The sequence below is a fragment of the Phalacrocorax aristotelis genome, chromosome Z (assembly GCF_949628215.1).
Source record: "Phalacrocorax aristotelis chromosome Z, bGulAri2.1, whole genome shotgun sequence".
Classification (NCBI taxonomy): domain Eukaryota; kingdom Metazoa; phylum Chordata; class Aves; order Suliformes; family Phalacrocoracidae; genus Phalacrocorax; species Phalacrocorax aristotelis.
Window position 1 is genome coordinate 27,951,288 of NC_134311.1, and position 17,209 is coordinate 27,968,496.

Consider the following 17,209-nt stretch of genomic DNA (forward strand, 5'->3'; position numbering starts at 1 on the left):
AGGTTTAACAGGAAGACAAAAGGGAGCATATACTCTCATTTCATAATATAGAGAATATCACTGAACAAACATGCAGATCAAATACTGCACACATCAGGATTTTACAATTACAAGCAAAGCTAAGGTATAACATCAATTAAAGTATCCTGAATGTCCTGAGCCATTACTGCCTTGGATAGACACCCATGTGTAACAGTGCAAAGAGTATTTTCCCCACCTGGCCTCCTCAGATAATATGGGCCATCAGAATAATAATATTAAAAGCCCAATAATCTGACCCAGTTAAAATGACCTGAGAAACTGTGGCAAACTCAGGTTTTTTTTCCTTATGAAGAACATATAGTCAAAGATAAGCTATATAGAGACACTCCAGCTCCTGCCTCCAGCTATGTGAGCTGCTAAACTTCATCAATACTTCGCATGTATCATTTATTTTTACATATTTCAGAGAAAATACCATCCACTAATCACTAGAAAACATTTAAAACACATATGAAACCTGCATCTGAAGTATTCAAACAGTGAAGACAGCAACATTTAGCTCCCGAGAGCATCATTTAATCCTTGTGCTAACCCTGAGAATTAAACTCTTTTGTTTTAGCAACACATTGGAAGTCATTAGACTCGTGTAGTTTCACCATTTAACATTCCTGCCAGCAGATGAATATCCAAAACCCAGCCTTCCAACCTGTAATTCAGGTACTGTTTTTAATTCATCCATGATCAGAGTGAGGATCACTGTTGTGGTGTTTTTTTTTTAATGTCCAACACAAACACAAAACTAGCCCGTCAATGTTTTCTTCTCCAGGATGAAAATGCCAGTTACTTAAGCATTTCTTCCTACCTTAATTGAAGTAATAAAGGGGTTCACCCTTCTCAAAGACTGACAAAATTACCTGCAAGAATTTCAGGAGGATTGGACAAACATTAAGGTTTCTACCTTTCAAAATTACCTTTCAAAAACCCTAGCTTAAGCATTCAAGTGAAAAATAAAAAGTTGTGCTGCCTCTTTTGTGGTACAAAAGGTTGCAACCTGTGCACTGCATTTTATTTTTACATTCTGAAGATCATAAGTAACACTACTATTACTAGGCACCTGATATACTTCAGTGTAAGATACTCTTTCAGTGGGTTTGTTTGCTTAATACATTTGCTTGACATCAACTATCTCATCTGTAGTTTACACACCACATGGCAACCCCAGGCCTTAAAGCAAGGGATTCTACTTCAGTGGTTCAGTTGTTTCTAGGACTGAAGATAGGAAAATACACACAATTCAGTAACATTAAAAAAAAGAAACGCCAAGTGTTTTAGTTTAATAGCTTCACCTCTTAATGCAGAGTGCTGCCTAATTTGAGAGGTTCATTTCTAGGAACACAAACTTCTGTTGTTTCTGTGAAAGAAATTCAGCCAAACCATAGAACTTTGATTTTTGTTAGTTTTGTCTCATGTGTTTACTAAAGCAGATAGTGAAAAGAAACAATAAGACCTACAGCACACAGCATGCTCCATGACCCTGGCAGCTCCAAGTGCTGAACAGAAAATTCACACCCCATACTCTTCGAGTAACTAAAAATGCTTCACCCCCTCACACATCCCATGTGCAACAGGGCTGAACATGCAACATCCTCCTACAGCAGAGTTGGAAGAAGCCTCAACCAGACTAGCATGTCTGCAAAAAGAACTAGTAGGATTAAAGCTGCAGGCAGAGATGATGTTGACTTGTTATTGGAAATAAAGGGGGCAGGGAAGGGAGGGAATCAGGCCTACCTTAGACCAGAAGGGCAAAAAGCCTTTTGTTTTCTGAACAGTGATCCTCCTTCCTCTCCAGAGCCTGGAGTAGAAACAGATCCCTGAACCTTGTCATCTCCCTGTCATCAACAAGTTTCATAAAGCCCACTTTCAGAGTGTCTGGTACTTGCCTACAGCTGGTCTAAAAAGAAAGAATCAAGCAGTATGGCTGGCCCAGCAAGTTCCAGCCTTGGTCCTAACACAAGCACCAGTCAGCCTGCTACTAAAAGGAGCTTCTCCATTTTTACTTTCATATCCCAAGTTGTTTAAGTTATACACAGAACAGTTTCAGGCACCTAGGGCACAGGAGGGTGGGGCGCACAGATAGATGGCTCCCCACAGCAACAGCCTGCCTTTCCCATGAAACTGTCCTTTTCTCTCTGGAATTCCCCGATTCATTCGTTTGCCATGCCTTCCAATTCTGACACATCAAGAACTTCACGCAGCTGACTACCTCATATCTCTGTTCCAGATGTGCAATAGAATACATGCCTATTTCATCCTCAGAGCAGGCCATCCTGTGCACAGAGGCAGTCAGGGAGGAGTGTCCCAGACAACCTAGCATCCGGCAAGGTAATTAAACTTAAGGCCTATGTGTAAGGGATGAAATAAAGTAGTGATAGTTAGCTTCATTTTGCTGCTTCCTAACTTGAATTTGTAACCTTTATAAGTCAGTCCATCCATTTTTATTTGCTTACATAAGTTATTTTACTAAAGTAGTACTAAAATCAGCTGAAGAACATGACCAGCATTTATATTTCCCTAAAACACCATCAAAAATTCACTGAATACTGAAAAAGTCACTCAACATCTCTTCTCCAGATCCAGCTTTGAGAGGAAGGTCACAATATCCAAGTGTAACAAGTAGGGTGGTTTTTACTCCTTCGAAAAACATATTGAAATGCTAACACAGTACTTGTAGTTCTTCAACATCTTAATAAAAAAAATCCTAATTAGTCTTACTTTAGGATTTACTACTCTCACAGGCAGATTCAACTTCTCTCATATGTACCGATCATACTGCCCATTATATGGCATCCCTTGACACCAGTGACATTTATACAGCAGGTCCAAGAACAACTTCAACACCATTGATGCAAATATAAATACCAATTGAACATTTTAATTTTTAAAAATAGATCCCAGAAACACTGGTGGTTTCACTACCACCTTAGCTGAAAATGGCTGAAAGAGGGAAGTTGTCTTCTTACAACCCGAGAGAGATGACGTAATGGCCAACCATAAACTCTGTGCATGCAACTTCCTTTTAAATATCACCCTTTCCAAAAAAATTCCAAGCAAACAAAAAATTATCAATATGAGTTTATTGATCACAGTCCAAAAATCATTGTAAAGTGTATTTGCCCAAGGGCCAAATCACTGAAAAAGGAGATTCTATACAATTACTTCTGTAAGATTAGGTTTAAGTATCCCTCATTTATTCTGACCTGAAATAGGCCAAAATAAGTTCTCTACAAGTACACATGACCCTCGATCAATTCTTGTTAACATTAAACATATATTAGCTCTACACAATAAAAAGAGCAACCACTTTCTTTGTGAAGATTTTACATACAGATCTGCAGATCTTTCGTCTCTCTACATGTGCTGCTGGGACACCACGCACATCAACCAGAAACTGCTCTAGAGGCTGCTGAAGACTCTGGACTTACTATCTAGATGTCATTTAATGAAAAATCACTATACAGCCTATAATGCAAAAAACCTACTTTCCTGACAAGCTAGGTAGAGCACCTTCCCATCCTCCATAATACAGAACAAACTTGTCTACACTGAAGAGAAGACAGACAAAACAATGCACATCCCTGTGTCAAAATACAGAAAACAAGCACGAATGAAAAAGGATTTTAACATACAAGTCCTGGGAAACTCCTTCAGATGAGAAAGCAGCTGCAGGAGACCAATTCTCAGAACATTTTTAACTAGCCTACTCTGTTTCCAACCAAGGAATTCTGGTTAGCAAAATAAAAAACCATGGAATCCACCTTTATCAGAGGACAGCTATCATGTTTGATACCTCCTAGAGTAATATTTGCTCTGCCTTCTGTTTTATCACTTTTGCAACTTACTGGGAACACCACAAAACAGAAACAAGCTACTTTCTTCAGATATATTAGCCCAAAACAAAAGAGAACATATTTAATATTTACTGACAATCTATTGTTTTCTAGGCTTGATATCCTCAGACTCTTCAATAACTGTTCTTTAATTTCAGGCACAAAACTAGGTTACAGTTTTAAGTCCTGGCCTCCTACAGCACAAAGATGTTTTCATTCAGAGTAGCACAGACTTCCAATATTTTCAACAAAAAATGTCAAGTACCTTCTCTGATTAGAGTATTATATTTAGCATATCTAAACATTTAGAATACAGCAGAATTCTTAACCTGTCATGAGAAGTGATTCACAGTGAAAGGTTTTGCCAGACATGCTTAAGACTTAAAGTAGAACTAGGAACAGTGTACATTGCAAGGATTTTTGATCAAGCAGATTTGGATTTATAACTTAATATTCGATACTGTCCCACATGTCCCTTATCATTCAATTAATATAATTTGACCATCAAAACCACCACAACATGAAAGCCCGCTAGTGTACTGTAAACACATTAAAATTAAACAAATTGCAACACATTTATCAGAGCACAGAAAGTTTTTAATGTGGCAGCAAAGGGAACTGGCACCAGACATGATCTTATTTAACAACTCTGTTAATCTAAAAACGGCAAACAGCATGTGAATTCTATTAACAGAAAAATACTTAAACTGACAAAGCTGTAAACAGTGCCAGAGCAAGAAAATAACTGCACAAGGCTAAATCCCGTATCTAGTAAAATCAATGGCAAAGTTTTTAAGATAAGACAGAACCAGGTTTCTGAGTTTCTTTCAGGGCTGAAGAGACAACAGAAATATGCAGCTCAGGCAAACACCAGCTGAAAGACAATTGGGCTGGAGGTGAAGAACATCATACACAAATGAGTTTTATAGGTGTAAGAAACATGGAGTCATGCTGAGCAAATCTTAAAAATAAGTTTGACAGAAGAACTGATAATTCTCTGTTGAGCCCTGCAAGGATTAAGAGGTAGTTGCCTCAGAAAATAAACCTTTGCATATTTTGGTTTAGTGTGTTATTTAAGAAGAGTGACCAAAAAAACCCTGAAAAACAAACAAGGAGAAAAAAGACACATGCCCGATCAAGCATGGTAGAGAACTGAGCAGCATGGCTCAACTGAGCAGTGAGGTTGAAGTGCTTGAAGACTTGATAGGATAGTCCTGACTCCTTTTTCTATGAGCTGCTGTTTCAGGCAGATAAGAGAAAAACATCAGTACTCAACACACCTGGCAGAGGCAAAATTCATCAGTTTTCCTTGTAAATTCTTACCTTTGCAGAAATTAAATACTTAACAGAAATTGAATACTCTATTTAGGTACACCCTGTGCATAGCTCTAGCGTCTGGAATACACACTCAGCTTTTACTCCCTTTTGCACTATCAGACTCACTCTGCATCCTCGTAAACGTTCCTATTGACAAACGCAGCAACCTTTTCTCCCCTGCAGCACAGAGAAGAGGTAAGATTTAGCACAGGCAGCAATGCAGGAAGCAAGCAGCACTGGCTGGGCAACCACATAGCTAGAAGTGAAAGACAAAAAGGTTTTCATGCAGCAAGTGTTCCAGCTCTTCTTGCACTAATGCATTGTAATTACATTACATATCTCACAATAGCCAAGACTTACAGTAAAGACTTGCACAAGGTGGTCTGGAAATATACAGACTTTTCACTTCAGGAAAACACATCCAGAAAGCAGCTGGGAGAGGGACGGAAAGAAGAACAAGGGGTTCTCCTCTTCACTAAAGAAAGCAGCAATGTCTGAATCATGGCAGGCAGCCATATCTAGATTCCCTATCACCCAACTATGTTTACAGAGAGGAGCACAAGAACACTTTCAAACTTCCAGCCTACCTTCAAAATCACCATTCTGAATGGTACCACAATGTCATAGAAGTAATTTATCTTTCCTGAACACCACAAGAGGTCTAGGAACTTGTAAAAATTATAGGATTTCTCTGAACACAAGACAGAATGATACATAAATTTTTAAAAATGGCAATAGGCGGTTAAAAACCTACAGTATGTTCATTTAAGTCAGTAGCAGTGTTCTACCCTGGGCTTTCTTGGGCATTTTTCTTACTATGAACATAAACAGACTGCCTTGGCAACCACTTTTACTCCCACTCTTTGTTACAGAGAACAGCTTCTCAGGCTGGTAACATGCCTGCAGAAACTACAATTGCTCATGATGTGAAAGCTACACCAGAAAAGTGCTGTGGGAAATGAATTAACTTAAAGCAGAGAAGGTTTCATGCCTGGTTCAGTCAGGCTTTGAGTTTGTTCATTCCTCTCTCCCCTTCTTTCCAATCCTCCATGGCACATACTTATTTGCTAATTGCTCATACGTTCCCTAGATTGGCAACCCAGCCACTTGCCAGCCATACCAAATGCCTGCCTTTCTCTTTCTTCCTCTCATTAGGAAGAGTTTCATTTAGTTTTATTACTTGTAGTTTTTTTTCTTCTCCTCTTATACCAAATATACATAAAAAAACAAGGACTACCAGAATATAACCTTCTGAACACTTCCCTGACAGTCCCATCCATCCTTTACACATGCATCCAGCTTACTTTTCAGAATAATTTACTAACCATCCTATCGGAAAATGAGTCAGATCATTTTCCTAAATAGCTTTCAATCACTAAACACTAAAAGCATCACTGATTTACAGATCACAGTTCAAGAATCTTCAGTAGTCTTTCTACTGTAATTTTACTGTAATTAGCTCAATCTCTTAAACAAGACTTTTAATGTTAAAAAAACCTGCTTTAAAAAGATATTTCCATTCAAACCTGCCCTCAAAGTAAACCTGATTCTCAGGAAAAACACTACACAATTGGATTTTAATCCAGCACACTAAAACAGAAAGCATCACATGGGACAAAAAAAAAAAATTTAAGTCTGTCAGACCAGGTAACAAGGGACCAATTTACTGTAGAAAACATAAGTTACTCAGCCTCACAATTATTTTGCCATAAAATCCAAATCATATTAAGAAATTTAAGGACAGGAAGAGAGAGTTCATTTTTATTCCTAGAACTGAGAGCAGCCACCTACAATTTCAAAGAGAGAAAAAATCAACCTCTATTTTTATCTGTATAGAAACTGAAGCTACATTAAGATCAGTATATACAGCACCTATTTTTAATTGGTGGGGGAAACAACAACTCTGAAAAAAAAAAAACAATTGCTGTGCTTTCAATGTAACTGTTTTGTTACAGGTAGAAACACTCAACGGCAGGATAAAGACCAAAAAGTTAGATTATTGTTCTATCATGCCAAAACTGATCTCTCTCAAATCCTCATGTTAGATGAAGCAAATTGCCAAGCACTCTGACTTACACCACAGGGGTCAGACAGGTACCACAATTCCCACCACCTTGCTCCAGACAAAAGCCTTCTGCAGCCCCTCACCCTTACTCTGAACAGGAGACAGTCCTAGAGCAAGGCGGAATGACAAGACATGAATTAAACGACGTCAAAAACATTTGGAAAAACACATTTACATAATGGATCAACAGCCAGGCAAAAACAGTATGAAACTTAACAGTTGCAGAAGAATACTTAGTACAGGAACCTAACGATTGAACAACTACAAAACTTTAAAAAAATCTGATCTCCAAATTTTAAAAATTCTGTGGGAAATAAAGCTTTAACAGAAAAGACATTTTTCTAAATGAAAACAACAGACAGCAATCTAGAGAGATGTTTATCTGCTGAATTTTAAGGATAAAGCAGTTGCCTAATAATACAGTATTTTATTAAAACAGATAAAACACACCTCACTTTGTAATTTAAGAAAACAAGGATAGGGAGCATCAAAACCCATTAGGTCTCACTACTCCTTACTACAGGCTGAGATGCCACACTGAAGTTACAAAATCCATGAAGCAGTATTTTAAGGATAAGGGAAAACCAAGTTTTTAATGATCTGCCTATAGAAAAAAATTAGAGCTATTATATGAAGATACTACTGAAGAAAAATAATGAAGCGGGGGAAGGTGGAGACAGATATTTTCAGTGCATCTTGAAAACACAGACATGCTGCATCTGTAACACTAAACACCACAACTTTTTGTTTACATTCCCACTGAACTCCACACCGAAAAGTAGTTTTTGCCCACTGGGCTGCTGAACTATTTCAAGTTCTCAGATGTTTATGAGCAAAAACACTCACCCTCATACTTGCATCTTCTGTAGTTAGTACCTTCTTTAAACACAAGTATTTTTCAGACTGCCTCACTGCACACTGTGACGGATTCTCAAGTTTAATTTGGGAATGCATGTCAAACACAGTTTTGCCACAAACAGCACAGCCCTCTTGTCTACAGATACCCATAACTGAGGTTGGATACAAGTCGGAAACTCTCTCAATTTACCTTGACAGTCTTCAAGGTGGTGTCACTGAGGAGCAGGGATGAAGAGATACCTTCAGCCCATTCAGCAGGACTGAATGTCCATATTCCTAGTATAACTTTAAGCCAACTGTTATTTTAACAGGTTTTCTCAGCTCTCTATTGACTGTTACAACACACCAGCTCCTATAGGAAACAGTAAGTGTTAACTACTTTCCTTCCAGACTCTTCTGCATGTGATAGAGCTGGCAGCTACCTTACTTAACCAATACACCTCTCGGCAGAGCAGTGACACTCAAGAAGCAATTCGGCACGTCTTATCTTGCCAAAGTTTACAATTCTACATTAATCTTCCAGGAAGAAAGATATGAACTGCACCAAAAAAACTGTCCACATAACATATTTTACAGGTAGAGTTTTGAAGCTTTTTTGGATTTGCAGACTTCTTCCAGTGCAGGTAACTGACACACATACAGCAACTGGGAGCCGAGGGTACAGCCAGTAGTGAGTCCCTTTTTCTTGCATACAATTAGAAGACACCTTAAAATTGTTGGAGGAAAACAGAAGGAGTCACAACCCTATTACTTACACACAACTTCTTTGGCCTTCTTTACCCCTAAAGTCTGATTACCTATATTCAAGATGAAGCAGATCATTTGAAGTATTTCCTCTGTAGTTTCTCATTTCTGAGACATTCCTCAGAGCCCCAGCAGCTTCTCTAGAGTTCCTGGATTAACTGGAAGAAACTACAGTATGGACCTTTATAACTGCTATACACTGCCAAGACCTACAGATGCTTAGCACTATGAAAGAGCGTGTAGGCAGTGTCATCTTACAGATTCGGGACATTTAATGAGATGTCATATTATAAAAGTTAAGAACGTGTCTCCTTTCTTCAAAAGCATTTATTTGTAAATAAGGACATTAGAAGAAAGGGAAAATAGGTTTGGAAGAAGCTGAACACAAAGTCTAATGTAATCACGACAAACAGGATTCATCAGCTGCTGAAGTGAAATATTCGCTCTGAAAAAATACATCATGGTATTCCTCAAAGCTAGAGTCTGCAGTCCTGCACCTCAATTAATTATCACCCCAAAGTACTTTATTCTTGGATAGGTAACTGTATTCTGGCATGTAGTTCTCAACACTCCACTCCTTCAAGCTTTCTGTCACTTTCCTTTAAGACCTAGTGCTTCCAGGAACAAAATATTAACTGAGCTTTGAGGTACATTGAGAATGACACGTCCCAGTAACTGCCTCCAATATGAAGAGCTGGATAGTATCATAACAGACTACAAGGCAACCCCAAAGCCTACTGAAATGTGACATAATCAGTTGCAGTTTAGAATTCGCAGCCTGCAAATCCTCTGCTTCTAAGTAGACTTCGGACAGCAGTCTGCAATAACACAAGAATGTTATCTACAGCAACCTCTACCACTACAAACTTGACTAGTAACAGTCAATTATTCTAAGGAATCTTCTCTTACAAAGCCACTCCTCTACAGCAAAATCTCAAGCTGTTTTCTCAGCTCCTCACAGAAGTCTTCCAGAATGAGAAACACTTGATATGCCGTTAGATCCTGCCTGACCATTCACAGGCCTTATGCCAAAACAACCTGGTAGAAGATACTTGCACATCACAGCATCCATTCTTTCTGTATTCAGGAGGACAAATAGGTTTAGTCACCTTTGCAGTTTTCCAAAATTGAAGATAAGCAGGGGAGAAGAAAGCTGGAGAACGTGTCTGACCTCCTCCTGACTCAAGAGACTCTGCACAGCTTCTACTCTGTCTTCTTAAATCTGTAAGGTAACTAATTAACAAATACAAGTCTAAACAATTTTTAAAAATTGGTCATGGTTTACAGCAGAAGTAACCAACTTCCATCTATACACTCAGAGATCAAACTACACTTACTGGCATTTTCATCTTACCAGTACAAACAATAGTAGGGGACAGGTATGGAATTAAGATCATCTGAGCTATCTTATGCACATCCAGATTAAAAAAAAATTTAGTCTTGATGTAAAAAGGTCTGCATTCTCTACTGCTTACTTCTGCAAAGCTTAGGTGTCTTTCTTCAAGTGCATCCTGAATTATCTTCCCCAACCTTACCTCATTTTCCACAGCTAGGTTTAGGGAGAGAGTCTACTCTGGACACATGAAAAATTAACAGTAATTCAGGTGCTGAAGTCAGTGACCTTATTCACTTTCAGAAAGCGAAAAGAAAGTCAGAAGAAACTTCGAAAACTGAAGTGGTAAACCTGTGTGTGTCCAGTTGGGACCTACGTTCTACCACTATTACTCTTGGTGAAGCTGCCCTCACAGACCCAATTTCATCAGTGAATCACAAGGTGATTCTCACTACAGTAATTTTCGACTTGCAGAGACAATCCACACCTCAGCTTACATATGGACATAGAGATAATACCTGTACACTCAATACTGTCTTTGTTAGGCACATCTCATTGTTACTGCCTATGTTAAAAGCATATGCAAATATTTGCAATAATTCAAACATTTACTTTGTTGAAGTGAAAGTGAGGTGATGGTATCCTGAGCACAGACAAGCCTTTGTACCCAAACCACAGATTTCTTCAGAGATAATTTCATTCCAACTATCACAAACGAAAGTCCAACCAACAAAGGTTTGTAGTCAGACTCCCAACAGTTACAAATTCATTCTAGGTGAAGTCCAATTTCTAAGCATATACGGCTAATACATATACAAACTGATAAGCTATGCAAAAAATGTATTACCAGTAAAACTGAACGTTGTTTCTTACCAGGATTATTTACTTGGAAGTAAAGACAGAAGTTACTGACAATCACACTAAGTCCTTATGTGACTATAACCTATGGCATTTGACCTTGAAAATCTTGTATTATCTATTGCTGCTGGAGCTACAGCACTTGAGATAAGTATCCAGAGAATATCATCTGTTTAACAGCTCACAGCACTGCTTTCCAACCAGCCACCCCCAGGATGCCTCCATTCACCCTCCAAGTAACTCTAACGTTATTCTAGGCACAGGCCCAGGTGCTTACTTCCAGAGCTGCCATGAACTTCCTGGAATACTATGAGGATCTGGAGAGCAACTCTGTTGGCCTGTAGAGGTGCAGAATTTCTTTAGAAATTGGTTTAAAATTACAATTACAACCCTAATATGAATATTGATATTCTCAAACCACTTTATCCCATGTGACGCATTAATTCATGCTAATTTCTATGGTGTTTATACATAAAGACTTCACCTCATCCTGTCAATTTTTTAGGGGAAATACAGTCTAAGAGAGCTGGCCAAGAGTAATCACCTTCAGCCAAAAATACTGGCTGCTTTAGTATCAATAAGCTAACAGAAGTCAGACCTTAAACATCATTTACATTAGAAATCCACTGTTACCAAAGAGTTTTGTAAACAATGACTCTCCTCAACACATAATTAAAGAGTTCATCAGTCCTAATCTAGACAAGTAAGTAGAATTTTCACTACTAAAGCCACCTTGTCTCATATAACAAACAAAACTAACACACAAATCCATCTCCATAATAGGTCAGAAGAAAACAGTGCCTATATAGCAATAGCTATTTTCTGAAGTAAGTGAGAGCTAGTTGTGCTACCAAGAAGCACTAGAGCTTTGCTTTTCAAAGAGACTTACAGAGGCAGGCATTAAACTTCTCTTGAAATTGAACCCAGCATGGGCCTACAGCTTCCCCAGCTGTTTTTGAAAATCCCACCCTAGAGCACTCTAAGGAGGAAAAGTAGGAGAAAGCACAGCAAAGGGAAGAAAGAACAATGACAAGGAAATAAGAGAGTGAAAGATAAAAGATCAAAGACAAAAAGAAGGAAAGCAAAGAACATAATTTATCCTACCAGAGACAGCACCTCTTGTCAGTCAAGACAAGAAACATTGCCTCCCAAAAAGAATCTGGCACCAGGAAGTGGCAGAAGTGATGGGGGAAGACCAAATCTGACCTGAGGTAAGAAAAAAAAAATGGAGTTATAATTCTTTTTTAAACTTTGTCTGTTGCTTCATCTTACTTTTGCAATATATTTTTTAAAAGCTGTGAATTTTTTTTTTTCAAATTAATGTCTTTATTCAGCTGGATTTTTTCAGCGATGACAGTGGGAACATCCAAATCAAATGTGGAACAAGATCAACAGAATTTTGATAAAAATGTTAAATTTTCTGTGAATGCTGAAATTAAAAACAAATTTAAAATACTACAGGGAAGCTGTATGAAGTGATAGCTGCAAACAGTATATCCCACTGAAATGTCCCAATGAGTCAAAAATTTAGAAGAATGGACTTGCATCTATAAAACTGCAATGGAGTACAAGACCACTAATTCCTATCTTCAGGAGACTTTCCCGAGTGCCTTCTGGTGAGACATAAAATCTCTACCTGATATCCCACATGCAAATGGAAGAAACATCATGGTTTCCCCATGTCCAGATTCCCTGTTTAATTGTAATAAAAATGTTTTACCCAGGTCTCCAACTGAAAATGGGCGACTTTTAGAGGAAGTGTCCTAGAAGCTGCAAATAAAGCAATCATGATAGAAAGACTTAACACACTCATGAAATTCACTGCACGGTGACAAACAGGCAATAAAAAGAGGAATTCTCATATAAAGGCAAATCATAGACTAAGCATTAAAAAAAATTAAATATTTTAACATTAAAAAAGATCAAAATTCCATCAAACAAATCCATCCTGCCCCTGGTACTCATTCAAACTACATTCTCAGAACAATCCTAGGGGGAAAAAATCCCGAATTTCTCCAGATTTGGAGGCTCCAGTGACTTCTCCCTGTTCTTAAAAATTCTTTCCAAACTAGAAGCAATGACTTCAAGTGGTAGAAATCAAGCCATCACCTACACATACCTTTGAAATACAATTCCAAGCACTATGGACAACGAGCAGTTATGTGAGTGATAAAAAAAATCATATTAAAGCTGAAGACACTTCTATGATGATGCCCTACAATTTTTACTTGGTACAGACCTTACGTATCTAACTTAGTAAATGTCAATAAGCCAAGTAAAACCTTTAAAACAGCTCCAAACTGAAACCTTGGGTTTACACATATATTCTAAAACAGTGACACTAATCAAGCTTGTCTCTATGCTCCACACCAAATTCAAAATGGTCTTACTTCATTGTGTCAAATCAATTGTAATAATGTGACACAGAGAGAAAGATGTGGATAACCTTAAGGACCATATGTACAAAAACCCAATAGGAGTAAGTTGAAACCAGATGTTCAGGTGATGCTTCGAGGAAAGGTGTAGGAACCAAACAACGTAAGATTTGAGATACTTGACAGACATATTCAAATCTGAAACAGTTAAGAGTCCTGGGGTATAAAATTTCAGATTAAACAATTAAAGCTTTGGATTTAATCTGGGTACTAGATAGCCTCAAGAACCTTCAGTGACAAAATTATCCACAATCTCATTATGTACTGCATGAAAAAGCATTTCAGGTTTAATCACCCTCTTGAATTCATTAAATATCTTCCTCTTGTATTTGGTAAGGGAGACTACAGACTTTTATGAAGATGATACCTTTCTTTCAGATTCCCTCTCCATATCAGCCTTTCTGAAAGTGAACACCTTTTCAATTTCCATCCATGCAGTAATTCCCCCTCACATGTGTCCTGAGTCATTAACAGTACTCACAGTTCCCTGAGCTCAATGTGCCTGACCTGCTCACCAGGCCTTATAATGCTGTTTCTGTATGGGTGAGCAACATTGCTGCCTACAGTGAAGCCTGTATACCTCTTCTCCACTCTGATTCCATTTTCAGAACCTACACCTTCTAAATGTGCTCATCTATTCTAAATCCTGTAGATGGAAGAAAGCATTGCATGTGGAGGATTTAGCTCAAGTGATCCAAGAACAAAGCCCATGAAAACTCAATCTTGCTCATATTAAAATCTATGTTTCCTAGTATCAATCCATGTTCAGAATCCATAGGAAGTGCAATGTAACATTTATATTCCTTTCTAGAAAAATACCACCTCACTCAGTGCACCAGGTCATATGGTGTTCAGTAGACAAACAGAAAAGTCTCTAGTTGTTTTACCATCACTGGCTGTCTGAGCCTTTATTTATCACACACTTAAAAATTTACATTGACTCTGGATTTTCTTGCTGCCTTTTCCCCACAAGCATTTCTCTATAGCATTTCAGTGCCACACAAATATCAATGAATTAACTTTGACAGCACTTCTAAGCAGTATTTTCCTTCTCTTGAAATAGAGGGAAGCCAAGGCTTGTAAAGATTAAAACTGCAAGTCCACTGAATCCAGTTGCCTGATCCGAGATGCCAAAGGATGGATTGTTAAGAATCTTTGATTTTCTAGAGTTAAGTGTTTTTCAAAGCTTATCACTCAGCTACATACTACATACATACATACTACAGCTGCAATCATGAATGCTCAGATCCCAAAATCCCAAATCAGTCCTTGATAACAAGTGATGAAGAGGTAACAGCCACCTGTGAATTACTGCCAAAGTGATTTCCACAGCAGTTCACATGAACTCTGCAGCAGAGGGCAGGAGGGTCGATCCAACTTTCTACAACAAAACTGTCAACACCTCAACAATCCTTTCTTTCTGTAATGCCTCTACCTGCTCATTTGCTGTACGTTCCCAAATACAGAGCAGTGGGCTGACATATAAAACCCTCCTGCGCACCCTAAAGGAGGTAGGGGTGGTATGGAGTAGATGATATGCAGCTGTGTAATTACACAATGCAGATACACAAGGGGTTGAATTAGCACTGTCTGTGCAACCAAATTCTGGCACATCCCAACTCCTGAGTGCTGCTCTTCACATCTGCTGCTATGTCCAGCAGCTTCTTGAATGTAGTAACACTTGTATTAGCCACTATTCTGTTTTTGTATTTCTTAACAGTAACTTAAATAACAATAAAGACACAACTATGAACAGTGAGACCCACAATTCCTCCTCAAGTGTTATCAATAATGTAAATATGCAAATGTATTTGAAAAACTTTCTTCTTTTTATTTAACACATAGGGATTTTATTTGGCCAGTACTGCTCAAGCAACTTGCACGGCTCTCTAAACTTCCCCTGAACCCCTTCTAGTCACCACTAGTTCAAACAAACATTTGGATGTAAGAGTTACTTCACCAGACTTCTCTCTTCACCCCCACCAAATAATGTTAAAAGTATCACAGTTCTGTTCCAGGTTTTCTGCTTAAGACACTGGCTATCAATCATCTAAATCTAATCTTTTTCTCCTGTTTCCCAAATAATATTTGATCCATGGCATTACTCCTTATCACAAACCCTGAGAGAAAAAATGGTCTCCCTTCACACATATTTTTGGAGGACCTTGTCCACAGACTCTGCAGGGACAGCAGCATATTGGTTCACACACAGTATGTTTCCTAAACCATCAGACCTAGAAACTTTCTTAAAAAATGGAAGCCTAGCTTCCTCAAAACCAGTAAATATCTTTCCCCTTAAAATATCACTGATGTGCCCAGCTCTTTGTATTATTGATGATTCAGTTTCTTACTGAAAGCGAAGAGTGTAATAACAAACACAAATTACTGTGTTCCAATACTTGTAATCACCTTTGCAGCTGTTTACACTTAACATTGTGTCCTAAAGGTAGCTCTCACTAGTTAAATTATCACACTAACTCCTTTTCAGATACTGCACTACACCTGTAATTATACGCAGTAATATTTGCCATAGAGAAAGACTAACAACAGTATGAAACACTTTGACGTATACAGCTAGAAAAATGCTTTGTCAGAGTCAAATATTAGCACAAATTCAAAAAACCTCACTGTTTTATGTTACATGCACAACTTAATTTGGATTTATTTTCTACAAAACAGATGTAAGTGCCAGCACATATGAAAAAGTTTGAGATTATTCTGTACTGTGGAAGAGCAAAACTCAGTATTTGGAGAAGACATAAGCAAAGTATTAAAATGCATCAGAAGGTAGCAAGATATAACGGGTCTCGCAGATGCTCGTTTCATCATCAAACACAATACTTAACCCAGACAGTATCTCCAGTACTTTGCATGAAAACTGGTGCTCTTGTTACCTGCATTAAGGGCTTTACATGCAAAAATAGATTTGTTCTGCATTTAGTGGCAATTCTATTACTGACACTACATGAAATATTAAAAGTCACGCATCAACTACTGAATGTTACTTGTCTTGACAGGATTTCATAGTATCCTTCTGCAGCTATTCCGCCCCTATTATAAGGGGCAGAAATTACTCTTGCTTTTAATGTTTTCAAAAATCTTGTTATGGATAAAGTTATTTATGTTTTGTATCGTGATCACACAGAAAACATCATCAGCCCAGACTCCCAACATGTTCACAGTACAGCTAGAAGACTGGCTTACATTAGCCGTTTTCAAGTGATTGGTACATATTCAAGCGTAACTCTAGGATTTCTTGAATTTCAAAGACCATGTTCTGTCTGTTTCTTTTTAAGTTCTTATTTACCCTTCTATTTCAAATAAGCACTTGATTTCAAGATGTCTATACAAGACGTTTATACACACACTCACAAAAAAAAAAAAAAAAGAGAGAGATGAGTACTGAAACTCCATCTCCCTCAAATACAAAGACCATGAAGCCAACAGATACTATCCGGAAACTCCACATGGTCCGGACAGTCACTGCTCTCCCTTCCTAGCTTTGTTATCACCATCCATTTGCAACTTTACTTCACATGGTATTAACTGCAGAGCTTTGCTGGTTTGTAAGAAATGCTGACAAACAGGCACCATCAAAAACCACCACCAATTGCATTGCTGCTAGCTCTTTGAAGCTTAAAAAGTACATCCCTTTGTGAAAATAACTAACAAAGTACGGAACTGGGGCTGGGAGTGGGGTGCAGAGTGTGAGACAAAGAACCAAGCGATG

General features: G+C 38.1%; 1 protein-coding gene across 4 annotated transcripts in view; it reads right to left on the minus strand.

Annotated features, from left to right (window-relative positions):
* The window catches only part of LOC142050796 (E3 ubiquitin-protein ligase KCMF1), a 53,189-nt gene that overhangs the window by 32,687 nt on the left and 3,293 nt on the right, over nucleotides 1-17,209 (minus strand). Inside the window, exon 2 of one of the 4 annotated variants that reach the window (XM_075079931.1) lies at nucleotides 12,149-12,250. The exons of 1 other annotated variant lie outside the window; for it this stretch is intronic. The gene's annotated coding sequence lies outside the window, so the exon portion shown is untranslated. Of the gene's footprint in view, nucleotides 1-7,262; nucleotides 7,331-9,962; nucleotides 10,087-12,148; nucleotides 12,251-17,209 lie in introns of those variants that run through there. 2 more of the 4 variants (XM_075079933.1, XM_075079932.1) reach the window with 2 other exon arrangements.